Raw genomic sequence first — 13,872 nt, forward strand, 5'->3', positions numbered from 1 at the left:
AGAAAATCTGCATGGGATAAAAGTCATAATTATGAGATGAAAAGTCATAATTTTGACATAAAAAGTCATAATTATGAGACAGAAATTCTTCATTGGAAAAAAGCAATAATTATAAGATAACAAGTCATAATTTTAACATAAAAAATCATAATTTTGACAAAAAATCATAATTATGAGATAAAAAGTCATAATTATGAGACAGAAATTCTTCATGGGAAAAAATCAATAATTATGAGATAAAAAGTCATATTTTTGACATAAAAAGTAATAATTATGAGATAGAAAATCTGCATGGGATAAAAGTAATAATTATGAGATGAAAAGTCATAATTTTGACATAAAAAGTCATAATTATGAGACAGAAATTCTTCATGGGATAAAAGTCATAATTATGAGATAGAAAGTCATAATTTTGACATAAAAAGTCATAATTATGAGACAGAAAATCTGCATGGGATAAAAGTCATAATTATGAGATGAAAAGTCATAATTTTGACATAAAAAGTCATAATTATGAGACAGAAATTCTTCATTGGAAAAAAGCAATAATTATAAGATAACAAGTCATAATTTTAACATAAAAAATCATAATTTTGACATAAAAAAATCATAATTATGAGATAAAAAGTCATAATTATGAGACAGAAATTCTTCATTGGAAAAAAGCAATAATTATAAGATGACAAGTCATAATTTTAACATAAAAAATCATAATTTTGACATAAAAAATCATAATTATGAGATAAAAAGTCATAATTATGACACAAAAAATCTGCATGGAATAAAAGTAATAATTATAAGATAACAAGTCATAATTTTGACATAAAAAGTCATAATTATGAGATAGAAAATCTGCATGGGATAAAAGTAATAATTATGAGATGAAAAGTCATAATTTTGACATAAAAAGTCATAATTATGAGACAGAAATTCTTCATGGGAAAAAAGCAATAATCATAAGATAGCAAGTTATAATTTTGACATAAAAAGTCATAATTATGACACAGAGATTCTGCAAGGGATAAAAGTAATTATTGTGAGATGAAAAGTCATAAAGTTTGACATAAAAAGTCATAATTATGAGACAGAAATTCTTCATGGGAAAAAAGCAATAATCATAAGATAGCAAGTTATAATTTTGACATAAAAAGTCATAATTATGACACAGAGATTCTGCAAGGGATAAAAGTAATTATTGTGAGATGAAAAGTCATAAAGTTTGACATAAAAAGTCATAATTATGAGACAGAAATTCTTCATGGGAAAAAAGCAATAATTATAAGATAACAAGTCATAATTTTGACATAAAAAGTCATAATTATGAGATAAAAAGTCATAATTATGAGACAGAAATTCTTCATGGGAAAAAAGCAATAATTATGAGATAAAAAGTCATATTTTTGACATAAAGTCGTAATTTTGACATAAAAAGTAATAATTATGAGATAGAAAATCTGCATGGGATAAAAGTAATAATTATGAGATGAAAAGTCGTAATTTTGACATAAAAAGTAATAATTATGAGATAGAAAATCTGCATGGGATAAAAGTAATAATTATGAGATGAAAAGTCATAATTTTGACATAAAAAGTCATAATTATGAGACAGAAATTCTTCATGGAATAAAAGTCATAATTATGAGATAGAAAGTCATAATTTTGACATAAAAAGTCATAATTATGAGACAGAAAATCTGCATGGGATAAAAGTCATAATTATGAGATGAAAAGTCATAATTTTGACATAAAAAGTCATAATTATGAGACAGAAATTCTTCATTGGAAAAAAGCAATAATTATAAGATGACAAGTCATAATTTTAACATAAAAAATCATAATTTTGACATAAAAAATCATAATTATGAGATAAAAAGTCATAATTATGACACAAAAAATCTGCATGGGATAAAAGTAATTATTATGAGATAAAAAGTCAAAAGTTTGACATAAAAAGTCATAATTATGAGACAGAAATTCTTCATGGGAAAAAAGCAATAATTATAAGATAACAAGTCATAATTTTGACATAAAAAGTCATAATTATGAGATAGAAAATCTGCATGGGATAAAAGTCATAATTATGAGATGAAAAGTCGTAATTTTGACATAAAAAGTCATAATTATGAGACAGAAATTCTTCATTGGAAAAAAGCAATAATTATGAGATAAAAAGTCATATTTTTGACATAAAGTCGTAATTTTGACATAAAAAGTAATAATTATGAGATAGAAAATCTGCATGGGATAAAAGTAATAATTATGAGATGAAAAGTCGTAATTTTGACATAAAAAGTAATAATTATGAGATAGAAAATCTGCATGGGATAAAAGTAATAATTATGAGATGAAAAGTCATAATTTTGACATAAAAAGTCATAATTATGAGACAGAAATTCTTCATGGAATAAAAGTCATAATTATGAGATAGAAAGTCATAATTTTGACATAAAAAGTCATAATTATGAGACAGAAAATCTGCATGGGATAAAAGTCATAATTATGAGATGAAAAGTCATAATTTTGACATAAAAAGTCATAATTATGAGACAGAAATTCTTCATGGGATAAAAGTCATAATTATGAGATAGAAAGTCATAATTTTGACATAAAAAGTCATAATTATGAGACAGAAAATCTGCATGGGATAAAAGTCATAATTATGAGATGAAAAGTCATAATTTTGACATAAAAAGTCATAATTATGAGACAGAAATTCTTCATTGGAAAAAAGCAATAATTATAAGATAACAAGTCATAATTTTAACATAAAAAATCATAATTTTGACAAAAAATCATAATTATGAGATAAAAAGTCATAATTATGAGACAGAAATTCTTCATGGGAAAAAATCAATAATTATGAGATAAAAAGTCATATTTTTGACATAAAAAGTAATAATTATGAGATAGAAAATCTGCATGGGATAAAAGTAATAATTATGAGATGAAAAGTCATAATTTTGACATAAAAAGTCATAATTATGAGACAGAAATTCTTCATGGGATAAAAGTCATAATTATGAGATAGAAAGTCATAATTTTGACATAAAAAGTCATAATTATGAGACAGAAAATCTGCATGGGATAAAAGTCATAATTATGAGATGAAAAGTCATAATTTTGACATAAAAAGTCATAATTATGAGACAGAAATTCTTCATTGGAAAAAAGCAATAATTATAAGATAACAAGTCATAATTTTAACATAAAAAATCATAATTTTGACATAAAAAAATCATAATTATGAGATAAAAAGTCATAATTATGAGACAGAAATTCTTCATTGGAAAAAAGCAATAATTATAAGATGACAAGTCATAATTTTAACATAAAAAATCATAATTTTGACATAAAAAATCATAATTATGAGATAAAAAGTCATAATTATGACACAAAAAATCTGCATGGAATAAAAGTAATAATTATAAGATAACAAGTCATAATTTTGACATAAAAAGTCATAATTATGAGATAGAAAATCTGCATGGGATAAAAGTAATAATTATGAGATGAAAAGTCATAATTTTGACATAAAAAGTCATAATTATGAGACAGAAATTCTTCATGGGAAAAAAGCAATAATCATAAGATAGCAAGTTATAATTTTGACATAAAAAGTCATAATTATGACACAGAGATTCTGCAAGGGATAAAAGTAATTATTGTGAGATGAAAAGTCATAAAGTTTGACATAAAAAGTCATAATTATGAGACAGAAATTCTTCATGGGAAAAAAGCAATAATCATAAGATAGCAAGTTATAATTTTGACATAAAAAGTCATAATTATGACACAGAGATTCTGCAAGGGATAAAAGTAATTATTGTGAGATGAAAAGTCATAAAGTTTGACATAAAAAGTCATAATTATGAGACAGAAATTCTTCATGGGAAAAAAGCAATAATTATAAGATAACAAGTCATAATTTTGACATAAAAAGTCATAATTATGAGATAAAAAGTCATAATTATGAGACAGAAATTCTTCATGGGAAAAAAGCAATAATTATGAGATAAAAAGTCATATTTTTGACATAAAGTCGTAATTTTGACATAAAAAGTAATAATTATGAGATAGAAAATCTGCATGGGATAAAAGTAATAATTATGAGATGAAAAGTCGTAATTTTGACATAAAAAGTAATAATTATGAGATAGAAAATCTGCATGGGATAAAAGTAATAATTATGAGATGAAAAGTCATAATTTTGACATAAAAAGTCATAATTATGAGACAGAAATTCTTCATGGAATAAAAGTCATAATTATGAGATAGAAAGTCATAATTTTGACATAAAAAGTCATAATTATGAGACAGAAAATCTGCATGGGAATAAAAGTCATAATTATGAGATGAAAAGTCATAATTTTGACATAAAAAGTCATAATTATGAGACAGAAATTCTTCATTGGAAAAAAGCAATAATTATAAGATGACAAGTCATAATTTTAACATAAAAAATCATAATTTTGACATAAAAAATCATAATTATGAGATAAAAAGTCATAATTATGACACAAAAAATCTGCATGGGATAAAAGTAATTATTATGAGATAAAAAGTCAAAAGTTTGACATAAAAAGTCATAATTATGAGACAGAAATTCTTCATGGGAAAAAAGCAATAATTATAAGATAACAAGTCATAATTTTGACATAAAAAGTCATAATTATGAGATAGAAAATCTGCATGGGATAAAAGTCATAATTATGAGATGAAAAGTCGTAATTTTGACATAAAAAGTCATAATTATGAGACAGAAATTCTTCATTGGAAAAAAGCAATAATTATGAGATAAAAAGTCATATTTTTGACATAAAGTCGTAATTTTGACATAAAAAGTAATAATTATGAGATAGAAAATCTGCATGGGATAAAAGTAATAATTATGAGATGAAAAGTCGTAATTTTGACATAAAAAGTAATAATTATGAGATAGAAAATCTGCATGGGATAAAAGTAATAATTATGAGATGAAAAGTCATAATTTTGACATAAAAAGTCATAATTATGAGACAGAAATTCTTCATGGAATAAAAGTCATAATTATGAGATAGAAAGTCATAATTTTGACATAAAAAGTCATAATTATGAGACAGAAAATCTGCATGGGATAAAAGTCATAATTATGAGATGAAAAGTCATAATTTTGACATAAAAAGTCATAATTATGAGACAGAAATTCTTCATTGGAAAAAAGCAATAATTATAAGATAACAAGTCATAATTTTAACATAAAAAAATCATAATTTTTACATAAAAAAATCATAATTATGAGATAAAAAGTCATAATTATGAGACAGAAATTCTTCATTGGAAAAAAGCAATAATTATAAGATGACAAGTCATAATTTTAACATAAAAAATCATAATTTTGACATAAAAAAATCATAATTATGAGATAAAAAGTCATAATTATGACACAAAAAATCTGCATGGGATAAAAGTAATTATTATGAGATAAAAAGTCAAAAGTTTGACATAAAAAGTCATAATTATGAGACAGAAATTCTTCATCGGAAAAAAAGCAATAATTATAAGATAACAAGTCATAATTTTGACATAAAAAGTCATAATTATGAGATAGAAAATCTGCATGGGATAAAAGTCAAATTATGAAGATGAAAAGTCATAATTTTGACATAAAAAGTCATAATTATGAGACAGAAATTCTTCATGGAATAAAAGTCATAATTATGAGATAGAAAGTCATAATTTTGACATAAAAAGTCATAATTATGAGACAGAAAATCTGCATGGGATAAAAGTCATAATTATGAGATGAAAAGTCGTAATTTTGACATAAAAAGTAATAATTATGAGATAGAAAATCTGCATGGATAAAAGTAATAATTATGAGATGAAAAGTCATAATTTTGACATAAAAAGTCATAATTATGAGACAGAAATTCTTCATTGGAAAAAAGCAATAATTATAAGATAACAAGTCATAATTTTAACATAAAAAAATCATAATTTTTACATAAAAAAATCATAATTATGAGATAAAAAGTCATAATTATGAGACAGAAATTCTTCATTGGAAAAAAGCAATAATTATAAGATGACAAGTCCATAATTTTAACATAAAAAATCATAATTTTGACATAAAAAATCATAATTATGAGATAAAAAGTCATAATATGACACAAAAAATCTGCATGGGATAAAAGTAATTATTATGAGATAAAAAGTCAAAAGTTTGACATAAAAAGTCATAATTATGAGACAGAAATTCTTCATGGGAAAAAAGCAATAATTATAAGATAACAAGTCATAATTTTGACATAAAAAGTCATAATTATGAGATAGAAAATCTGCATGGGGATAAAAGTCATAATTATGAGATGAAAAGTCATAATTTTGACATAAAAAGTCATAATTATGAGACAGAAATTCTTCATTGGAAAAAAAGCAATAATTATAAGATAACAAGTCATAATTTTAACATAAAAAATCATAATTTTGACATAAAAAATCATAATTATGAGATAAAGTCATAATTATGACACAAAAAATCTGCATGGGATAAAAGTAATTATTATGAGATAAAAAGTCAAAAGTTTGACATAAAAAGTCATAATTATGAGACAGAAATTCTTCATGGGAAAAAAAGCAATAATTATAAGATAACAAGTCATAATTTTGACATAAAAAGTCATAATTATGAAATAACAAGACATAATTTTGACATAAAAGCCATAATTTTGACATTAAAAAAAAATCATAATTATGAGATAAAAAGTCATAATTATGACATAAAAAATCATAATTATGAGATAGAAAATCTGCATGGTATAAAAGTAATAATTATGAGATGAAAAGTCATAATTTTGACATAAAAAGTCATAATTATGAGACCGAAATTCTTCATGGAATAAAAGTCATAATTATGAGATAAAAAGTCATAATTTTGACATAAAAAGTCATAATTATGAGATAGAAATTCTGCATGGGATAAAAATAATTATTATGAGATAAAAAGTCATAATTTTGACATAAAAAGTCATAATTATGAGATAGAAATTCTGCATGGGATAAAAATAATTATTATGAAATAAAAAGTCATAATTTTGACATAAAAAATCATAATTATGAGATAGAAAATCTGCATGGGATTAAATTCATAATTATGAGATAGAAAGTCATAATTTTGACATAAAAAAGTCATAATTATGAGACAGAAATTCTTCATGGGATAAAAGTCATAATTATGAGATAAAAAGTCGTAATTTTGACATAAAAAGTAATAATTATGAGACAGAAATTCTTCATGGGATAAAAGTCATATTATGAAATAAAAAGTCATAATTTTTACATAAAAAGTCATAATTATGAGATAAAAAGTCATAATTATGACACAGAAAATCTGCATGGGATAAAAGTAACAATTATGAGATAAGAAGTCATAATTTTGACATAAAAAGTCATAATTATGAGACAGAAATTCTTCATGGGATAAAAGTCATAATTATGAGCTAAAAAGTCATAATTTTGACATAAAAAGTCATAATTATGAGATAGAAAATCTGCATGGGATAAAAGTCATAATTATGAGATGAAAAGTCATAATTTTGACATAAAAAGTCATAATTATGAGACAGAAATTCTTCATTGGAAAAAAGCAATAATTATAAGATAACAAGTCATAATTTTAACATAAAAAATCATAATTTTGACATAAAAAAATCATAATTATGAGATAAAAAGTCATAATTATGACACAAAAAATCTGCATGGGATAAAAGTAATTATTATGAGATAAAAAGTCAAAAGTTTGACATAAAAAGTCATAATTATGAGACAGAAATTCTTCATGGGAAAAAAGCAATAATTATAAGATAACAAGTCATAATTTTGACATAAAAAGTCATAATTATGAAATAACAAGACATAATTTTGACATAAAAAGCCATAATTTTGACATAAAAAATCATAATTATGAGATAAAAATTCATAATTATGACACAGAAAATCTGCATGGGATAAAAGTAATAATTATGAGATAAAAAGTCTTAATTTTGACATAAAAAGTAATAATTATGAGATAGAAAATCTGCATGGGAAAAAAGCAATAATTATGAGATAAGTCATAATTTTGACATAAAAAGTCATAATTATGAGATAAAAAGTCATAATTATGAGACAGAAATTCTTCATGGGAAAAAATCAATAATTATGAGATAAAAAGTCATATTTTTTACATAAAAAGTCAGAATTATGAGACAGAAAGTCTTAATGGGACAAAAGTAATAATTATGAGATAGAAAGTCATACTTTTGACATAAAAAGTCAGAATTATGAGACAGAAAGTCTTAATTGTGTGTGTGTGTGTGTGTGTGTGTGTGTGTGTGTGTGTTAGTGTGTGTGTAGGAGGAAGGTGAAGTTAAAGAGGGGTGAGGTAACAAAAAATCTTATCTCATGCTTCCTGTTGTAGCCAGTGGAGCGGTTGCTTTGTCCTCCTTCCCCTCACTGTCTTCTGTCTGAGGCTCCAGGATCTCCTCTTCTGCTCCGTCAGGTGTCGGACATCGTAAACTGTGTGAGCTGCAACTTTTCCCACCCTAAGAGTGGAGACACAGGAGAATCAAGGAGATGACAATCAAAAATAACCATTACTTGTACTTAAAGGTCCTGTATGAATTTATTATATGATTTACCAGCAGGCAGAATCTTGTAGAGTGTGAACATCCAGATGGCGGCAGTCTGTTGGTTGTGAAATTCCACTGAGGTGTTTCTTCGTCCAGGCTCTGTGTCAAAGTGACTGATCAAAGTCACTGATCTGTGAAGCTGAGTCCTATACTGGTGAGGGTTCCAAAATGGATGAAGTCACTATTCTGGAACACTCCTCATGATATCATTGACGACTATCTGTCACATTGCAGAACCCCGCCCCCCCCCCCCCCCCCCCCCCCCCCACCACACACAGACACACACACACACACACACACACCTTTTTTCAAGTGACTGTTTAGCTACTAAGCTAGCTAGCTATTACGCCAGGCTAGCTACTAAGTAGCTAGTTCTGAGAGCTTTCTCAGACACATTTTGTGTTTTTTTCGCATTAAAAGTTATCTGTTTCTCAGATTGTGTACGCAGGCGAACAAAATAGTCCTTGTCTTTTAATGGGACCATGGTACTGTTTGATGGCTTTCCCCCCACACACCAAGCATAACGGAGTCAAAGTGACTCCAAGCAAAAGATAACTTTCGCTGTATTGCCTCGAGGGTTAGAAGGTTTAAAAGTCTGCATTTTTCTTTTTGAAATATTTCTCCATCTCTGTTCTTCACCGCAACATCTCCCGCCATCATTTAATTCTACTATCTTACATTAACAAGGTCATTATTGCACTATCTACTGTCTGCCACCCACTGGCATGGAAGAGTATTTAACTACTTATCCAGCCACTATATTGCAGGCTCAGACGCTCAACAATGGCAAATTATATATAGGCTATATATATGCAAATTCATGTTTTTATGTACCTGACTGATACACAAACACAATTGAAACTGAATTCATATGAGCAGCTGGAAATTATTATAAAAGTAATAATTATGAGATAGAAAGTCATAATTCTGACATAAAAAGTCAGAATTATGACATAAAAAGTCATAATTTTGACATAAAAAGTCATAATTATGAGATAAAAGGTCAATTATGAGATAGAAAGTCATAATTCTGACATAAAAAGTCATAATTATGAAATAAAAAGTCATAATTTTGACATAAAAAGTCATAATTATGAGATAAAAGGTCAATTATGAGACAGAAAGTTTTAATGGGATAAAAGTAATAATTATGAGATAGAAAGTCATAATTCTGACACAAAAAGTCATAATTATGAGACAAAAAGTCTTAATGGGATAAAAGTAATAATTATGAGATAGAAAGTCATAATTCTGACATAAAAAGTCATAATTATGAGATAAAAAGTCAAAATTATTAGATAAAAAGTCATAATTTTTACATTAAAAGTCATAATTATGAGACAGAAAGTCTTAATGGGATAAAAGGATAAATGGGATAAAATGGAAATTAAAATGTGATTAAATGTTCTTATCTGTAATTCAATGACGGGTTCAGAACACAACACAATAATGAATAGTAGCTTAGTAAAATCATGTTGTTTATTGACTTTGTATTACTGTCATTGTAAAATGTAAGCAAGCAATAACAAAAACACAAAAAGCAATCAAAGGCCTTATGTCACAGCAGCCATACTAGAAATTACAGTACTGTATGTAATGTATGTATTGCCTGATCGCCTAAAAACATTAATTTGCATAGTTGAAATATTTTAGCCTGTTTTGAATGTCAACTTGTTTGAAAAATTTAAAAATCTGTATCATGAAACGGAGAACGAAACAGGTTTTGACGATGGAATTCTGAAAGTTGATTTTAGGAAATACTTTAAAATACATAGAAATGGGTTGAAATATTCTTCCCACACTGGCAGATTTAGTTTTCACCTTTTTATAGTGAAACACAATCTTGAACTCAATTCCAGACTCAAGAGGTAGATTTCTCTGAGCAATGCATCATGTTTTATGTTTAGTATAAAGAATAATCTGCAGAATAACGAGTGTCTGTAGTCGTCAGGTAAATGTAGTGGAGCACAATATTCCTCTCTGAAATGCAGCAGATGTACAATTCCACTGATTTAAAAAGCTTATGTCTTATTTGTTTCAGCAAATACAGGAAAGAGAGCAATGGCATTTTTGAGGACTACACTCTGCGCTGCCTTCATGGCAACTGTGGTGATGTCTAAACCGGTGAGTAGCTCTCCTATTCTGCTACAACCACGGTCAAGCAATCTAATGTAAAGAACGTTTCTTGTTGGAATGCTGATTCAGCATTATTCAGTATTGCTCTTCTAATCTTTATTCTTCAACTATTTCTTCCGTACGTATTTTGGCACTTAATACCTTCCACATTTCTTAAGCTACAGAAACCATTCAACTATTTAAATGTTCAGTTCTTCAAGGACATGCCGGTTATATCTCTTCATATTTCTAATCTTTCAGCTTTTTGCAATTTTTTTTCAATGGGATGTCTATGGAGAAACTTTTCAAATCCTCTTAAACTTTTTCAACTTTCAGATCCTTCTACTTCCTCATACTTTCAGCTACAGACACCATTTACACTTTCAAATGTTGAAAAAACCCTGATCAATGATTGTATGTTATAATCATTTTGATTTTGATATCTTTTACACTTTTTGAACTGAAGCAATTTTGCTTTTATGATTTTTTCAGCCCTTTTCTGACTTTATAATGGGTGTGTATTGCGCAGCTTAGAGTGTGTAATGTCACCGCTAGAGTGAAGCGGAGCTTGAGATTCCTGTGAAAAAAATATTTGTCTTTTGCTACTGAGTCCTCAATTTTCACTCTTCATGCATCATTTTTGGATGGAAATGTAGCTAATCTTGTCCTTGTCGTAGATAAATGACTATGGAATCCCACAGATTTACACATTTGGCACAAAAGCCTTTAATTGAGAGGAAAAACAACTTTCTGCTCCATAGAGAGCAATGTTAAAACGTACTTCAAAAAAGTCTTGCACAGACAACCGTACCCCATTTCTAAATCGCCATTGAAGCCACTTTTATTTACACTACAGACACAATTTTCACATGATCTGTTCTTCAAGTCATCCTTGCACCCCAGTCTTAATAACCTCTGTTTGTGTGTTTCATGCATTCTGATTCTGTCTCCTCTCCTCTCTCCCCCACCCAGCCCCACCATTTCAAAATAAAAGCCCCCATGGATTAACTGTATTTAAGCTCAAAATGAGGCTTTTTTCTTGAAATAATTAATGCTCTTACTAATACTGCGACAACTACTACTACTGCTGCTAATATTTCTAGTATTACTACTACTACTACTACTGCTATTACTGCTACCATCAATATTATTACTACCACTACTGCTATTACTACCACTACTACTATTACTTATACTACATTACATTACATTACAGTCATTTAGCAGACGCTTTTATCCAAAGCGACTTAAAATAAGTGCATTCAACATTGGTAATCAAAAGAACTACTAGTCACCAGAAGTCATAAGTACATTTCCTTTTCCAAACTAGCATCTAAGAGCATGAAGCAGAGCATAACTCAGAGCCAAAGTACAGTGCAGAAGCAAGAAAAACAGTTAGTGCTATAAGTAATACAAATACAATAAGTGCAACAAGCTAGTATGAATACAATAAGTGCTGAGTGGAAGGCTCAGGGTAGCACTTCCTGAAGAGGTGGGTTTTCAGTGTGCGCCGAAAGATGGGCAGCGACTCTGCTGTCCTGACGTCAGTGGGAAGTTCATTCCACCACTGTGGGGCCAGGACAGAAAACAGCCGTGACCGGGTCGATCGGCCGCCAGGACCTCTGAGCGACGAGGCAACCAATCGCCCCGAGGCAGCAGAGCGAAGTGGTCGGGCGGGGGTGTAGGGCTTGACCATGGCCTGGAGATACGAAGGAGCTGTTCCTTTCACTGCCCTGTAGGCTAGCACCAGAGTCTTAAACTGGATGCAAGCTCTTACAGGTAGCCAGTGTAGAGAACGGAGAAAGGAAGTTGTGTGGGAGAACTTGGGGCGATTGAAAACCAGGCGAGCTGCGGCTTTCTGGACAAGCTCCAGAGGTCTGATGGCCGACGCCGGGGCTCCGGCGAGTAGAGAGTTGCAGTAGTCCAGGCGGGAGATGACAAGAGCCTGGATGAGAACCTGCGCCGTCTCGTCAGTGAGGAAGGGACGAATCCTCCTGATGTTGTAGAGCAGGAATCTGCAGGAGCGTGTAACGGATGAAATGTTTGCCGAGAATGACAGTTGGTCATCCAGGGTCACACCCAGGTTCCTCGCAGTCCGAGTTGGCGTCACCACGGTATCATCAATGGTGATGGACAGGTCCCGGTGCGGGCAACCCTTCCCCGGGAGGAACATGCCAACCAATTGTAACATGCCAACCAATTGTAATGCATTATACATTTTACTGTGTGGTACTAGTGGTTCCGGTTTTTTGATGTAGAAAAGGCTTATGATATGCTATGGAGGGAAGGTCTATTGATAAAAATGCATTTAATGGGAATCAGGGGAAAACTGTTTAATTGGATAATGGACTTTTTAAATAAAAGAACTATCCAGGTAAAAGTAGGAGCTGAAAGGTCAAGGAAATATGAGGTAGAAAATGGGACTCCACAAGGGAGTGTGGTAAGTCCTATACTATTTTCAATTGCAATAAATGACATCTTTGGAACGGTCTCACCAGATATGGGAAGGTCATTATTGCAGATGATGGGGCTTTGTGGAAAAAAGGAAGAAACTTGGAAAATATTGTTCAAAAACTGCAAGAAGGGATAAAACAAGTTGAAATATGGGGGAACAAATGAGGATTTAAATTCTCATCGGCAAAAACGAAAGTAACGTTCTTTATGAGACGGAGAACTAGGGGAAACTTTCAGCTGAGTCTGTATGAAAACAAGTTAGAAATAGTAGAGTCATTTCGGTTTTTAGGAGTACACTTTGACAGCAGATTAACATGGAAAGACCACATAATAAATGTTAGTGATAAATGTAAAAAAGTTATAAATGTAATGAGATGTCTGGTAGGGTTGGACTGGGGAGCAGAGGTTGCATCCCTGATACACATTTACAAAGCTCTAATTAAATCCAGATTAGATTATAGTAGTATAGCATATGGTTCAGCATCAGAAACCGCACTTAAACAGCGAGATGTTATCCAGACAAGGGCCCTTAGAATCTGTATAGGGGCAGTAAGAACATCACCTGTGTGCGCCATCCAAGTAGAGACAGGGGAAATGCCATTGTGTCTTCGCAGAAAACAACTGTTGATTAATTATTGGATAAATCTGAGAGGTC

This window comes from Cebidichthys violaceus, unplaced genomic scaffold, assembly GCF_023349555.1.
Source record: "Cebidichthys violaceus isolate CVI_PGR_0920_01 unplaced genomic scaffold, fCebVio1.0.p SCAF_8, whole genome shotgun sequence".
Lineage (NCBI taxonomy): Eukaryota > Metazoa > Chordata > Actinopteri > Perciformes > Stichaeidae > Cebidichthys > Cebidichthys violaceus.